The sequence below is a fragment of the Hyperolius riggenbachi genome, chromosome 4 (assembly GCF_040937935.1).
Source record: "Hyperolius riggenbachi isolate aHypRig1 chromosome 4, aHypRig1.pri, whole genome shotgun sequence".
Lineage (NCBI taxonomy): Eukaryota > Metazoa > Chordata > Amphibia > Anura > Hyperoliidae > Hyperolius > Hyperolius riggenbachi.
In genome coordinates, this window is record NC_090649.1 from 112,253,815 (window position 1) to 112,267,494 (window position 13,680).

General features: G+C 43.4%; 1 protein-coding gene across 1 annotated transcript in view; it reads left to right on the forward strand.

Moving 5' to 3' along the window:
• The first annotated feature begins 8,051 nt into the window (after positions 1 to 8,051).
• Positions 8,052 to 13,680, forward strand: part of LOC137570465 (alpha-1,4-N-acetylglucosaminyltransferase-like) — an 81,349-nt gene continuing 75,720 nt past the window's right edge. Inside the window, exon 1 of the mRNA XM_068279134.1 lies at positions 8,052 to 8,082. The gene's annotated coding sequence lies outside the window, so the exon portion shown is untranslated. The remainder of the gene's footprint in view (positions 8,083 to 13,680) is intronic.

Consider the following 13,680-nt stretch of genomic DNA (forward strand, 5'->3'; position numbering starts at 1 on the left):
ATGCTATATAGTGTGGCTGAGCGAGCGGTGTACCACTATTCCAAGCAGACACAGAACAGTGAACAGAATGCTATATAGTGTGGCTGAGCGAGCGGTGTACCACTATTCCCAGCAGACACAGAGTGGCAGTAAACAGAATGCTATATAGTGTGGCTGAGCGAGGTACACAGAGTGGCAGTAAACAGAATGCTATATAGTGTGGCTGAGCAAGCGGTGTACTACTATTCCCAGCAGACACAGAGTGGCAGTAAACAGAATGCTATATAGTGTGGCTGAGCGAGGTACACAGAGTGGCAGTAAACAGAATGCTATATAGTGTGGCTGAGCAAGCGGTGTACTACTGTTCCCAGCAGTGACACAATGACAGGGGGGACCCTGGCTAGCGTGGCTGGAGCGCGAACTACCCTGCCTGCCTACCCAAAGCTAAACCCACAGACAAATGGCGGAGATATGACGTGGTTCGGGTATTTATTTACCCGAACCACGTGACCGTTCGGCCAATCAGAGCGCGTTCGGGTCCGAACCACGTGACCCGTTCGGCCAATCACAGCGCTAGCCGAACGTTCGGGGAACGTTCGGCCATGCGCTCTTAGTTCGGCCATATGGCCGAACGGTTTGGCCGAGCACCGTCAGGTGTTCGGCCGAACTCGAACATCACCCGAACAGGGTGATGTTCTGCAGAACCCGAACAGTGGCGAACACTGTTCGCCCAACACTACTCATCACTACATATACCTACCTGTTGTGTTCAGTGCACCCACCTCATCACAGCATATACCTACCTGTTGAGATCAGTGCACCCGCCTCATCACTGCATATACCTACCTGTTGTTTTCAGTGCACCCACCTCATCACTGCATATACCTACCTATTGTGTTCAGTGAACCCACCTCATCACTGCATATACCTACCTGTTGTGTTCAGTGCACCCACCTCATCACTGCATATACCTACCTGTTGTGTTCAGTGCACCCACATAACTACATGAGTGCACGGCACGTAGTGTGATATACCACTCCGTGCATACCTGTTAACTGCACCTGTGTGACTGCACATTGTATTAGCCATTACCCGTGGTCAGTCGCAATGGCAGACTTGCCCTCCATAAAAGATTCTCGTTACCGGTAATACAGTCTATCAGTGTCATCTAATGCAGGTGACTTTCAGGATTAGATGCAGGACTCAGAAGCAAGTAAATGTTACTCAGAAAAACATGATTTCACCCTGGATAAAGTAGGAGGCAAAGTTGTCCTTCAACTTCAAATGGTTAAGAAAATGCAGATTTCCTGCTTGTGTGCAGTTTTTTTTGTAAACTGTGTGCAGCCTTGAATTCTGAGATATTCTGCTTCTGGTGTAGCTATTACTTGGCAGTCTGTCTGTTAGTGGTAATAACTGCATGTTATTAATATATGGGGCAGCACGGTGGCGTAGTGGTTAGCTCTCTCACCTTGCAGCGCTGGATCCCTGGTTCGAATCCCAGCCAGGGCACTATCTGCAAAGAGTTTGTATGTTCTCTCCGTGTCTGTGTGGGTTTCCTCCGGGCACTCCGGTTTCCTCCCACATTCCAAAAACATACGGATAAGTTAATTGGCTCCCCCTAAAAATTGGCCCTAGACTACATTACTTACACTACATAATATAGACATATGGCAATGGTAGGGATTAGATTGTGAGCTCCTTTGAGGGACAGTTAGTGACAATATATATATACACTGTACAGCGCTGCGTAATATGTCGGCGCTATATAAATACTAAATAATAAAATAATAATAATAATAATCTACAGCAGGGCCTCGAAAGTCCTCCTGTATTGTTATTTTTGGTCACTACTTTGGGACATGCATGCCATGCCTGCTGCCTTCCTTGGATGTGTGTGGTAGCCATTCCTGCTCCTTTGCCCACAGCGTGCCTGCTGCCTTCCTTGGATGTGGTGGTAGCCAGTTCTCAGGCCGGAATCGAACCCTGATTCCCCGGCCATTACCTGTGGTCACTCGCAATGGCAGACTTGCCCTCCATAACAGATTCTCGTTACAGGCAGTGAACAGCCAGCAGAAAAAGTAATTTAAATAAATAGATGTAAGCTTTAACTATGTTAGAGAAAGAACCATTGAAAGTTGATAAGGCAGTCAGACATTACCTGACATCACTGAGTGAGGAAGAGCAATCTGGCCATGGTGCGCACCAGTCCAGCACAGCCGTCACTATGCAAACAGATGTTTGCGGTGCGTTACACAGTGAGTTTGGTGTGTCAGTGTGAAGCAGTACTCTAATTACACTCCCTGATTGATGTATATACATGAAAGATGTTTTAAAGCACTTTAGGCCTGCAATTTAGCATGCAATGTGATTTCTGCCCTTAAAACGCTGCTTTGCATCTAATCCTGATTTTTCCAGGGGACTTTTGGCTTATATCCCACTCCGCCATGCCCCCCTCCAGGTGTTAGACCCCTTGAAACATCTTTTCCATCACTTTTGTGGCCAGCATAATTTTTTCTAGTTTTCAAAGTTCGCCTCCCCATTGAAGTCTATTGCGGTTCACGAAAGTTCGCGCGAACCGAACTTTCACGGAAGTTCCCGAACCGAAAATCGGAGGTTTGGGTCATCTCTAGTTTAATCCTTTGCATAGTTTCTTCTATTTGTGGTGGTCCCACTGCCTATTTACACTAGGGCCCCCTGGCTACCTATACTAAGGGGGCTGCCTATACAGTGGTCCCTCTGCCTACTTACACTAGCCCCCCGGCTACCTATTCTAAGGGGGCTACCTATACAAGCCTCCCTTTACATATTTACAGTAGGACCCCCCTGCCCCTGGCAACCTATACTAAGGGGCAGCGGCGTTGCTCGGTTCCTGGAAGATCCGGGGCACCTCTGAGCACCAAGAGGGAATGAATGTGCGGCGCTGCAGCAAAAAAAAAATGGGCTTGGTCATGTCACTGGAAAGTGGGCGTGATCATAGGTGGGGTCAAGTGTACATGACCATAGCAGTGGTGTAACTTAAATATATTAAATAGGCAGTATTTCACATAAATAAGCCTCTCATCTGTATTCTTTCTTGTCTTTGGCAGGCTGGCCTGTGTGCTGTACTCTGGCAGTTATGCTGGGCTTGCGTGCTGCGTGACCGTGGGTAGCATGTGCCTCTGTCTGGTCACTGCTGATCTGAGCTGAGTGCAGAGGCAGCGGGGACCAGGAGGAATGGGCTGTTTCTAGGTAAAATTGCACCCAGGGCAAGGGTGTAAAATTCCCCCCCTTCCCCCGGAGCCAGTTATAAGTCGCCCCCAGTATAGGTAGCCAGGCATAGTTGCGTCCAGTATAGGGTAGCCCATATAATTGCCACAAGTATAGGACAGATAGGTAGGTTCCCCAGTACAGGTTAGATAGGTAATTGCCCCAGTATAGGTTAGATAGGTAGGTGCCCACAGTACAGGTTAGATAGGTAGGTGCCTCCAGTATAGGTTAGATAGGTAGGTTTCCCCAGTATAGGCTAGATAGGTAGGATTCTACCAGTATAGGTTAGATAGGTAGGTTTCCCCAGTATAGGTTAGATAGGTAGGTTTCCCCAGTATAGGCTAGATAGGTAGGTTTCCCCAGTATGGATTAGATAGGTAGGTGCCTCCATCAGTGGGGGGAGCGGGCACAGGTAATTACAAACTCACCTTCCTACGCGATCCCCTCACAAAGCCTCCAGCTTCTTGCTACTTCCTCCCCCCGGCGACCATCCATTGGTAACAGTCCCTCCTGTGATGACATGCGGTTACGTCATCACAGGAGGCACTGCTGTAACCAACGGAGGGATGCCGAGGGAGGAAATGGAAAGAAGCTGGAGGCTTCATGCAGGGATCACAGAGGAAGGTGAGTTTGTAATTACCTGTGCCCGCTCCCCCCGCTGCTCCGCCCAGCGCGCCACCTCCTGCCACTCAAACTAGCCCTGGGGGAGAATCTGGGGCACCATGACATCAGGTTCAGGGGTGGTGCCCCGGATTAAACCCCCTAGCGACGCCACTGCTAAGGGGGCTACCTATATAAGGGACCTTCTGCCTACTTACACTAGGGCCCCCCTGGCTACCTATACTAAAGGGGCTACCTGTACAGGGTCCTTCTGCCTACAAACACTCAGGCCCTCCTGGCACATGCATTAAAAGGTGAAATTTGGGCACCCAATTTCGGCTAGTAAAAGTGTAAATTATCATGGTAAAATATCAGTAAATAATATGGACCTGACCTCTGCTGCCAATCCACCACTATCATAATAATGTTGGGGCTTCCGGGGTGCCCAATAAATATCAGGTGTCCAAATTTCCCACTATAGCCACAATTTATAATGACGCCTATGTTTCTTCCACTAGTAAGCGCCCAAATTTCCCACTTCTCTCCTGGCTACCTATACTAAGGCGGCTACCTATACAAGGGTCCCTCTTCCTACCTAAACTGAGGCCCCCCTTGGCTACCTATACCAATAGGGCTAGCTATACATGCGTCCCACTGCCTACCTACACTGGCCCCCTGGCTACTTATACTAAGGAGCTACCTATACTGCAGGACTCCCTCTGGCTACTTGTTTTGAGGGGGCTACTTCTGGCTACTTATAATGGGGTTTATCACTGGCTATCTATATAGGGCTGGCAGAAGGTACTATTTCTGGCTACGTATACTGGTGCCGGGCCCTCTGTTTACCTACAATTGGCGTGGGGAGGGGGCACAGGGTTGCCTTGTAACTTTTTTTTTGGGGGGGGAGGGGGGGACAAAACTTTGCTATGGAGCCCCATGATCTCTAGCTACCTCACTGGTACTGTCAAAGTTAGTGTGAGCGTTATCTTATCATTTTATTGATAAGATGTGAAAATATCACCTAGGAGAAAACTTGAAGAATAAGGACCTGATACAATTCACTTTTTCTGTTAAGTTTTCTCCTAGGTGATATAAATCAATAAAGCTTTTTAAGCGACCATCTAGCAAGAAAATACTCAGAATAATTTTGACAGTACTTTTCACCTACTTTTTAGCACTATTTCAATTGCAGAGTGCTGAAAAGTTATATATAGGGAACCTAAACTGAGAAGGATATGGATTTTTCCTTTTAAAATAATAGCAGTAGCCTGACTCTCCTGCTGATCCTGTCTCTAATACTTTTAGCCACAGCCCCTGAACAACCATACAGATCAGGTGCTCTGACTGAAGTCAGACTGGATTAGCTGCATGCTTGTTTCAGGTCTGTGATTCAATCACTACTGCAGTGAAAGAGCTCAGCAAGCTTAGCAGGACCAGGCGACTGGTATGGTTTAAAAGGAAACATGCATATCCCTCTCAGTTTAGATTCCCTTTAAATTACTTAAAAACCAGAGCAATTTTATTACATCAAGCTTCTCCCATTCATTCGCCAATAACTTTATCGTCACTTATCACACTGTATCACACATTGTTTTTTTGCCACAAATTAGGCTTTCTTTGCGTTGTACTTTTTGCTAAGAATTATTTTATTTTATATGCATTTTAAAGGGAATAATAGGGAAAAAGAAGACAAAAATCATTATTTTTCAGCTTTCAGCCATTATAGTTTTAAAATAAAATGTGCTACGACAGATAAAACCCACTTGTTTTATTGACCTGGTTATTACAATGTTTAAATTGTGTCCCTACCTAGAACAATGTATGGCAACAATATTTTATTTGGAAATTAAGGTGTATTATTTGTCTTTTGTATACTAGATCAATAATTACTAGCATTAATTTGCAAAAATAATAGTGATATACCCTTTTTTAAATAATGTAACTATAGCGGGAAGGGGGGGGGGGAGGAGATAAGAGGTTAAGTTGAGAATTTTTTTAATTCATTTTAACATGTGTGTATTCTTACTTTTAGCCACTAGATGTCCCCACATTAGTACACAAGAAGTAGTGTAGAACTGTGTCTTTTACTTTTATTTTCTGAATGACCATCGGCATCTCATTGATGCCAGATAATTATTTACTACTGCCTCTCTGATCGGTAAATGGAAACACATGTTCCTATTCCCCAATCAGTATTCTGCCACGGGGGGGGGGGGGGGGGGGATGAGTGTGTTGGGATGCGAGCACCGTCACATGCACGGGCGTGTGCCACTGTATACTACATGATACGTGTGGGTGTAGATGCACTGTCCAGCACTGCTGAGCAAGTTAAACAGAAGGTACAAAAATTTTCTCCTAGGAGAAAACTTAGAAGAAAAAGCAAATTGAATTGTGCACAAAATAAATTGAAATGGGCCCTGTGTCTCTTATTTTTTTTTCCTATTGAGACAAATTTATTTAAAGAGAATCTGTATTGTTAAAATCGCACAAAAGTAAACATACCAGTGCGTTAGGGGACATCTCCTATTCCCCTCTGTCACAATTTCGCCGCTCCCCGCCGCATTAAAAGTGGTTAAAAACAGCTTTAAAAAGTTTGTTTATAAACAAACAAAATGGCCACCAAAACAGGAAGTAGGTTGATGTACAGTATGTCCACACATAGAAAATACATCCATACACAAGCAGGCTGTATACAGCCTTCCTTTTGAATCTCAAGAGATCATTTGTGTGTTTCTTTCCTCCCTGAGGGGGGAGTGCATAGCAGAACCACAACACTAAAGAACTTGGCAGCCTTCCAGACACAGGCTGACAAGTCTGACAAGGGAAAGATACATTGATTTATTACAGAGACTGTCATAGTACAAAGTGCTGCAGTAAGCCAGAACACATTAGAATAGCGTTTGGAACTTGTAGGATGATAAAAAACAGGATGCAATTTTTGTTACGGAGTCTCTTTAACAATTTAACAACACTCATATGACACTAGATCAGTGTATAATTGACTTGTTAATTGCTGTTTCATAATTATAAATTATATATGTAGTATACAACCCGAGAACAGATGAATTTGGAAATAGATTACATTTTAACATGCATTTCAAATTAAATATTATTGAATAAGAGCTGTAAGCCTATCTGAAAAAAGCAGACTAACATCATTGTGTGGTATGTTTGTATTCATAATCCTCAGTGTATTCATAATCCTCATGCATTATAAATGTGAGGTTTTTGTTTGAACAGGACTTTGCAAACATCCTCTATCTTCTATGTATCTTCCATTGCAACAACACATTACCACGTACACTATTAACTAACATGACATTGATGATTGAAGACATCATCCCATGTCATTTTGCAGTAGACATTGCATGGTCTCCGTCACAGATTTCTTTATGAGGCCATTTCATACAAGCATCTCCCTTTTCAGTGCACTTTTGGCTTTATAAAAGAAAAAAAGGTCTGTACACACGCCGGACTGGAGGCAACGACGGGTCCGTCGTCACCTCCCGCTGGGTGGGCGTTCCAACGACAGTCCGGCGTGTGTACGCACTGTCGGCGGACTGATACGGCTGTTTCTGAGCGATCCGCCTAAGAATGGGACCCTTAGGCCGCACCACAATACATTTGAACCTAGCCCAAAACTTGGTAAAACTGCTGTGCAGAGATAGTGCACAACAATTTTACCGGTACTGACGCACATTGTGCCATTAGTGCAACTCGCATTACCACCTGGGTAACATGCTTGTGTAACGTGTATTACCGTAGAAATGTGCTTTACCCTGGTAACAGTAGTTTACTTACTAGCCAGTAGTTTTACCTACTTAAACTACTGGCTAGATCACCATTCCTGAATCTCCTTAAAGAGGAACTGTCGCAAAAATTTTAAAATGTAAAATACATACAAATAAGAAGTATATCTCTCCCAGAGTAAAATGAGTCATACATTACTTTTCTCCTATGTTGCTGTCACTTACAGTAGGTAGTAGAAATCTGACATTACTGACAGATTTTGGACTAGCCCATCTTCTCATAGGGGGGTTCTCAGGGTTTTCTTTATTTTTAAAAGCACATAGTGAATGGCAGTTGCTCCGTCCAACTGCCAAAATAGTGTGCAGCAAGCAGGAATGCTAGCCAGCATCTTTGTATTAATCATTTTCAAAGAATGTCTTTATAAAGAAAAAATGTCATGCTGAGAATCCCCCATGAAGAGATGGACTAGCCCATCAGATTAGTAATGTCAGATTTCTACTATCTACTGTAAGTGACAGCAACATAGGAGAAACATAATTTATGGCTCATTTTACTCTGGGAGAAATGTACTTCTTATTTGTATGTGTTTTAAATCTGAAGATTTTCGCGACAGTTCCTCTTTAAAGAGGAACTCCAGCCTAAACAAACATACTGTCATTAAGTTACATTAGTTATGTTAATTAAAATAGATAGGTAATATAATCTCTTACCCACACTGTTTTAAAAGAACAGGCAAATGTTTGATTTCATGATGGCAGCCATCTTTTTGGTTTGAAGGAGGTGACAGGGAGCATGAGACACAGTTCCAACTGTCCTGTGTCCTGAGCACCTCTCCCAGTTGCTAGGCAACGTGAATAACAACATAGGAAATCCCATCATGCTCTGCACAGCATCATGGAAAAAAAGCCCGGGCTTTTTTTCTTTGATGGGTGGAGCTTAGCTAAAAATGCAGCTAAAAATGATGCTTTGGTAAGAAAAACAAAGTTCTGATGCTGTGAAACTGTTAAAGAAACACCAAGCCTTTGATTTTAGATTTTTAGTCCGGAGCCTTTTTTTTTTACACAAAGAAGAGGATGCTAAACAATGGTATAATCTCATTTGTACATAGCAAGGAAATGAGCAGCGCTACTTAAAAACAGACTGGTGCCTACCTGCAAAAGAGTGCAAGCCCCACTTGTGGGGTCGAATACACACCGAGCATACACATGACCCGTCTACCACTAGAGGAGGATGTTGGTTTCCATTAACAGCTTGTATGCAACCTATTAAGTACTCGTCCCTCCCACTGCGAAGAAGCCAATCCTCCATGGGAGGGGCCTAACACTAACTAAATCCTAACCTATATATATGCATAGCCTGGGTGCGGGTAATCAAATAAAATCGAAAATTGAAAATTGCGCAAAAAGGTGGATCAGCGCAACACCAGGCCGCCTCCGAATGGCCTCCATCAGAGATGCGCTGAGCCCCCCCAGGAACTACAAACGCACCTTAAACCTGTTCCTGGGGGGGCTCAGCGCATCTCTGATGGAGGCCATTCGGAGGCGGCCTGGTGTTGCGCTGATCCACCTTTTTGCGCAATAATCTCATTTGTGCAGCCCTGTGAGCAGGTAACATTGGCCAAAGCATTGTTGCAGTCTTGATCTTTTTACTAGAGGACATCCAGTAAGAGTTGATAGGGACACAGCTGATTGGTGGTTGAGAGATGGAAAGTGAGGAAGAGGAAAAGTCTGTGCTAGGTCTTAAAAAACAAACAAACACCCAGCTGGAATACAACAACACAAGACACAAAACAAGACACAACACAAGACAACAGTAAGTGGAGAAAGAGAAAGTGTCCGTTGTCTACCCACTAACTCTTCTTTCATCACATATTGATATCCTGGATGACATAAAGCTTTTGTGAATATGTTGCACTTAAGCAGGAAACCCTGCATAGTGGTCATCGAGTGCAAGGATGACTACTAGGGATGAGCAGGCTTTTTTTTTAAGTTTGATCTCACTGTTGGCCCATTTTCGCTTATCAATATTTTTGCAGTACTGATGCATATTTCGCATTAAAATTCTCCTTTACACATTTACACAAATTCACAGGCAGATTTTGAAGCAACATTGCATTCAAGAATAGGGCTTTGGTGGTTAATAGCAAAGTCCCCATACATGCTAGAATCATCAAATCTGCTGGGTATGTTAAGGAGAACAGTGGGAACAAGGGAAATTTTTTTTTCAAAAAGAACTTCTTGAGAACCTTTTTAAAATGCAGTCAAATGAAAGATAATATACCCATCGGTAATAAAAAATGTACATACCATATATCCCTATAATAACCGCAGGCGCCAGAAAACCCTGGGGCAAGTAGCAATGTTTTTCCAGGGATATCTGTGCAGCCACAATACTGCTGTAAAAGGAACTCTTGCAAATATACCTAGTGTTTGTGCAAAAAAAAAGGCATGTTCTCCCGCCTTTTTAACCCCCTGTCTATACCATGGACAAGAGGCTCCTCCCCAACTCTGATGCCCATGTGGAGGGGGGTGCATGCCTTGGGGGGTTCATAGTGACATCTGAAGATCCCCTTTCACAAAGGAACGCCCAGATGCCTGCCCTCCTGGTGAATTACCTATTCCTACAAAGAGTTAAATCTATATATATATATATATATATATATATATATATATATATATATATATATATATATACAATCGGATGTATGTATGTGTATATGTATGTATGTGTGTGTGTATGTGCCGCAATCACTCGAAAGCGCCTTGACCGATTTGAACGAAACTTCTCGCGTCCCCCCTGAACACTTGGGCAGAGCTACAAACAGCAAATCAAATTTCCCCATTGTTCTTATGTCAATGGAAAAAATGTAAAAGGCTGCCATTCTCACAGTAATCAAGCAAGAGTCCCCACCCTTGGCACAGTCGGTCACTTGGTGACTGAGGTTACAAATCCAGGAAAAGTGGGCGGAGCATAAAACAGCCAATGAAATTTCAGCTATTCATTTTTAATGGGAAAATGTAAACTGCAGCCAGTCTTAGACTGGTAATCGCAGGGTTCTCAAACTTGCCACAGTTGGTCACTGGGTGAATGTGATTAGGATTCAGGAAAGTGGGTTGTGCCTACAACAGCCAATCAACATTCACCTATTGATTTTCAAGGGGCAGATTTAATCTGCTGCCATTCTTACACTGTTTATGGCAGAGGCTTCAAACTTGCTACAGTCGGTCATTTGGTGACTGGGGTCCAAATTCACTAAAGGGGCGGGGCCACAAAATGCCAATAAGATTTCTTTGCTCAATAAACTGCTTCCGTTCACATATTTTTGATGCCAGGAACCTGAAAGCTCACAAACTTGGTCATTGAGCGACTGTGTGTCAAGGTTATAAAAAGTGGGCAGAGCCAAAAACTAATTTCACTGGTCAAATATAAACTGCAGCCATTCTTACATTGTTAATGGCAGGGTTCTCAAACTTTGCACAGTTGGTCACTGGGTGACTGGAATTAATATTCAGGAAAATGGGTGGTGCCTACAACAGCCAATCAAAATTCACCTGATGATTTTCAAGGGGAATATTTACATTTCTGCCATTCTCACACTGTTAATAGCAGGTGCCTCAAACCTGGTACAATTGGTCACTGGGTAACTGGAGTTCAAATTTAGAAAGGGGGCGGAGCCACAAACAGCCAATCAGATTTGTTTAATTACAATTACAAATTCTTGATACCAAGGACCCCAAAGCTCATAAACTTGGTAATTGAGTGGTTGTATGTCAAGGTTAGAAAAAGTGGGCGGCGCTAACAACTACATTTTTTACATGGGAAAATATAAACTGCAACCATTCTTACATTGTTAATGGCAGTATTCTCAAACTTGGCATAGTTGGTCCCTGGGTGACTGGAATTGATTGAATTTCAAGGGGATTATTTACATTGCTGCCCTTCATACACTCTTAATGGCAGAAGCCTCAAATCTGGTACAGTCAGTCACTGGGAGACTGGGCTTTAAATTCTGAAAAGGGGGCGGGCCACAAACAGCCAATCAGATGTGTTTAATTTCAGTGGGAAATTGCAACGTATTAATGCCAAGGACCCCAAAGCTCATAAACTTGGTAATTGAGTGACTGTATGTCAAGATGGGCGGAGCCAAGAACAACTAACTTTTTACATGGGAAAATATAAACTGCAGCCATTCTTACTCTGTTAATGGAAGGGTTCTCAAACTTGACACAGTTTGAAAAATGGGGGAGAAACCGAGAGCCCAATATGGTGCAGTATGTTAATATGGAGAGATTTGTTGTGAATAAATGTGATGATTATACTCACAAGGGTGGGTCACCACAAAGGCAACCACTGGACAGGCCGGCGGGGAGAATTGTAACCTGACCCCGCTCAGGTTTAAAAGTCGCTCTCTGTAGATAGGAGAAAATGGGGATACACCCCTCCACCAAGGGTGGACTAGATAATATTAAAATACGATAACAGAGGTGCCGAGTAGAATAAAATTAGTTAACATTGTTAAAAAGGGGGAAGTGGGTGGACTCACCTCCCTTCTGAAAAAAAGGCTGGACAATGGGCAGGTTACTTACAGTCTAAAGTAACATTTATTAGTAACTCCAAAAGTGCAACGCGTTTCACGGGTAACAGTCCCGCTTCTTCAGGCAAACGATTTTTGGAGGGTGCAAAATAAGGTCATGAACCAGGTAGAGCGCCTCTGTCTGTTGACACAGTTGGTCAGGCTGGGCTGGGTGGTTGGGTGGAATTAATATTCAGAAAAGTGGGTGGAGCCTACAACAGGCAATAAAAATGTACCTATTGATTTTCAATGGGAATATTGAAACTGCTGCCATTCTTACACTGTTAATGGCAGAGGCCTCAAACCTGCTACAGTTGGTCATTAAGTGACTGTGGTTCAAATTCACTAAAGGGGCAGAGCCACAAACCGCCAATCAGATTTCTTTGCTGGATGAAATGCTTCCATTCACACCATTTTGATTCCAGGAACCCGAAAGCTCAAAACTTGGTCATTGTGTGTCAAGATTACAAAAAGTTGGTGGAGTCAAAAACAGATTTCCCTGGGAAAATTTAAACTGCAGCCCTTCTTCACTGTTAATGGCAGGGTTCTCAAACTTTGCAGAGTTGGTTACTGGGTGACTGGGATTCATATTCAGAAAAGTGGGTTTAGTCTAAAAAAGCCAATCAAAATACCTGTTGTTTTTCAAGGGAAATATTGAAATTGCTGCCATTGTTGCACTGTTAATGGCACAAGCCTCAAACCTGGTACAGTTTGTAATTGGGTCACTGGGGTTCAAATTCAGAAAAGGAGGCAGCACCACAGCCCATCAGATTTGTTTCATTTCTCTAGGAAAATACAAAATATTGATGGCAAGGACCCCCAAAGCTCACAAAATTGGTCATCGAGTGACTGTGTGTCCAGGTTACAAAAATATGGGCAAAAACGAATTTTACTGGGAAAATATAAACTGCAGCCATTCTTATACTGTTAATGCCATGGTTCTCAAACTTTGCCCAGATGATCACTGGGTGACTGATTAATATTCATGGAAGTGGGTGGAGCCTATAATAACCAATTAAAATTCATTTGTTGATTTTCAAGGTGAATATTTAAATTGCTGCCATTTTTACACTGTTAATAGCAGATGTCTCAAACCTGCCACAATTGGTAATTGGTTACAATACAATACAATACAATAACATTTGTAAAGCGCTTTTCTCCCATAGGACTCAAAGCGCATAGTTGTGTCTAAGATTAATACAGGGTTTCAGGCAGAGGCGTAGCTAGGGCTTTCAGCGCCCGGGGACAAATACTATTAATGCGCCCCCTAAGGTGAAGGCTGTGGCACACGCAGCGCCAAAAAGGGGGCGTGGCCACATGGAATGTGGGTGTGGTTATGCGTGGAGCCAAATGTACAGGAAGTTAGCAGGTTCACGCTCACCCACCCTCCCTCAGTATGTACCTTCCAGCATGTTCCAAGACAAATTCAGCAATCATGAGCCCCCCCCCCATCAAGACAAATTCAGCAATCATGAGGCCCCCAACATGACCAACTCAGCAATCTTGAGGCCCCCTACAAGACAAATTTAGCA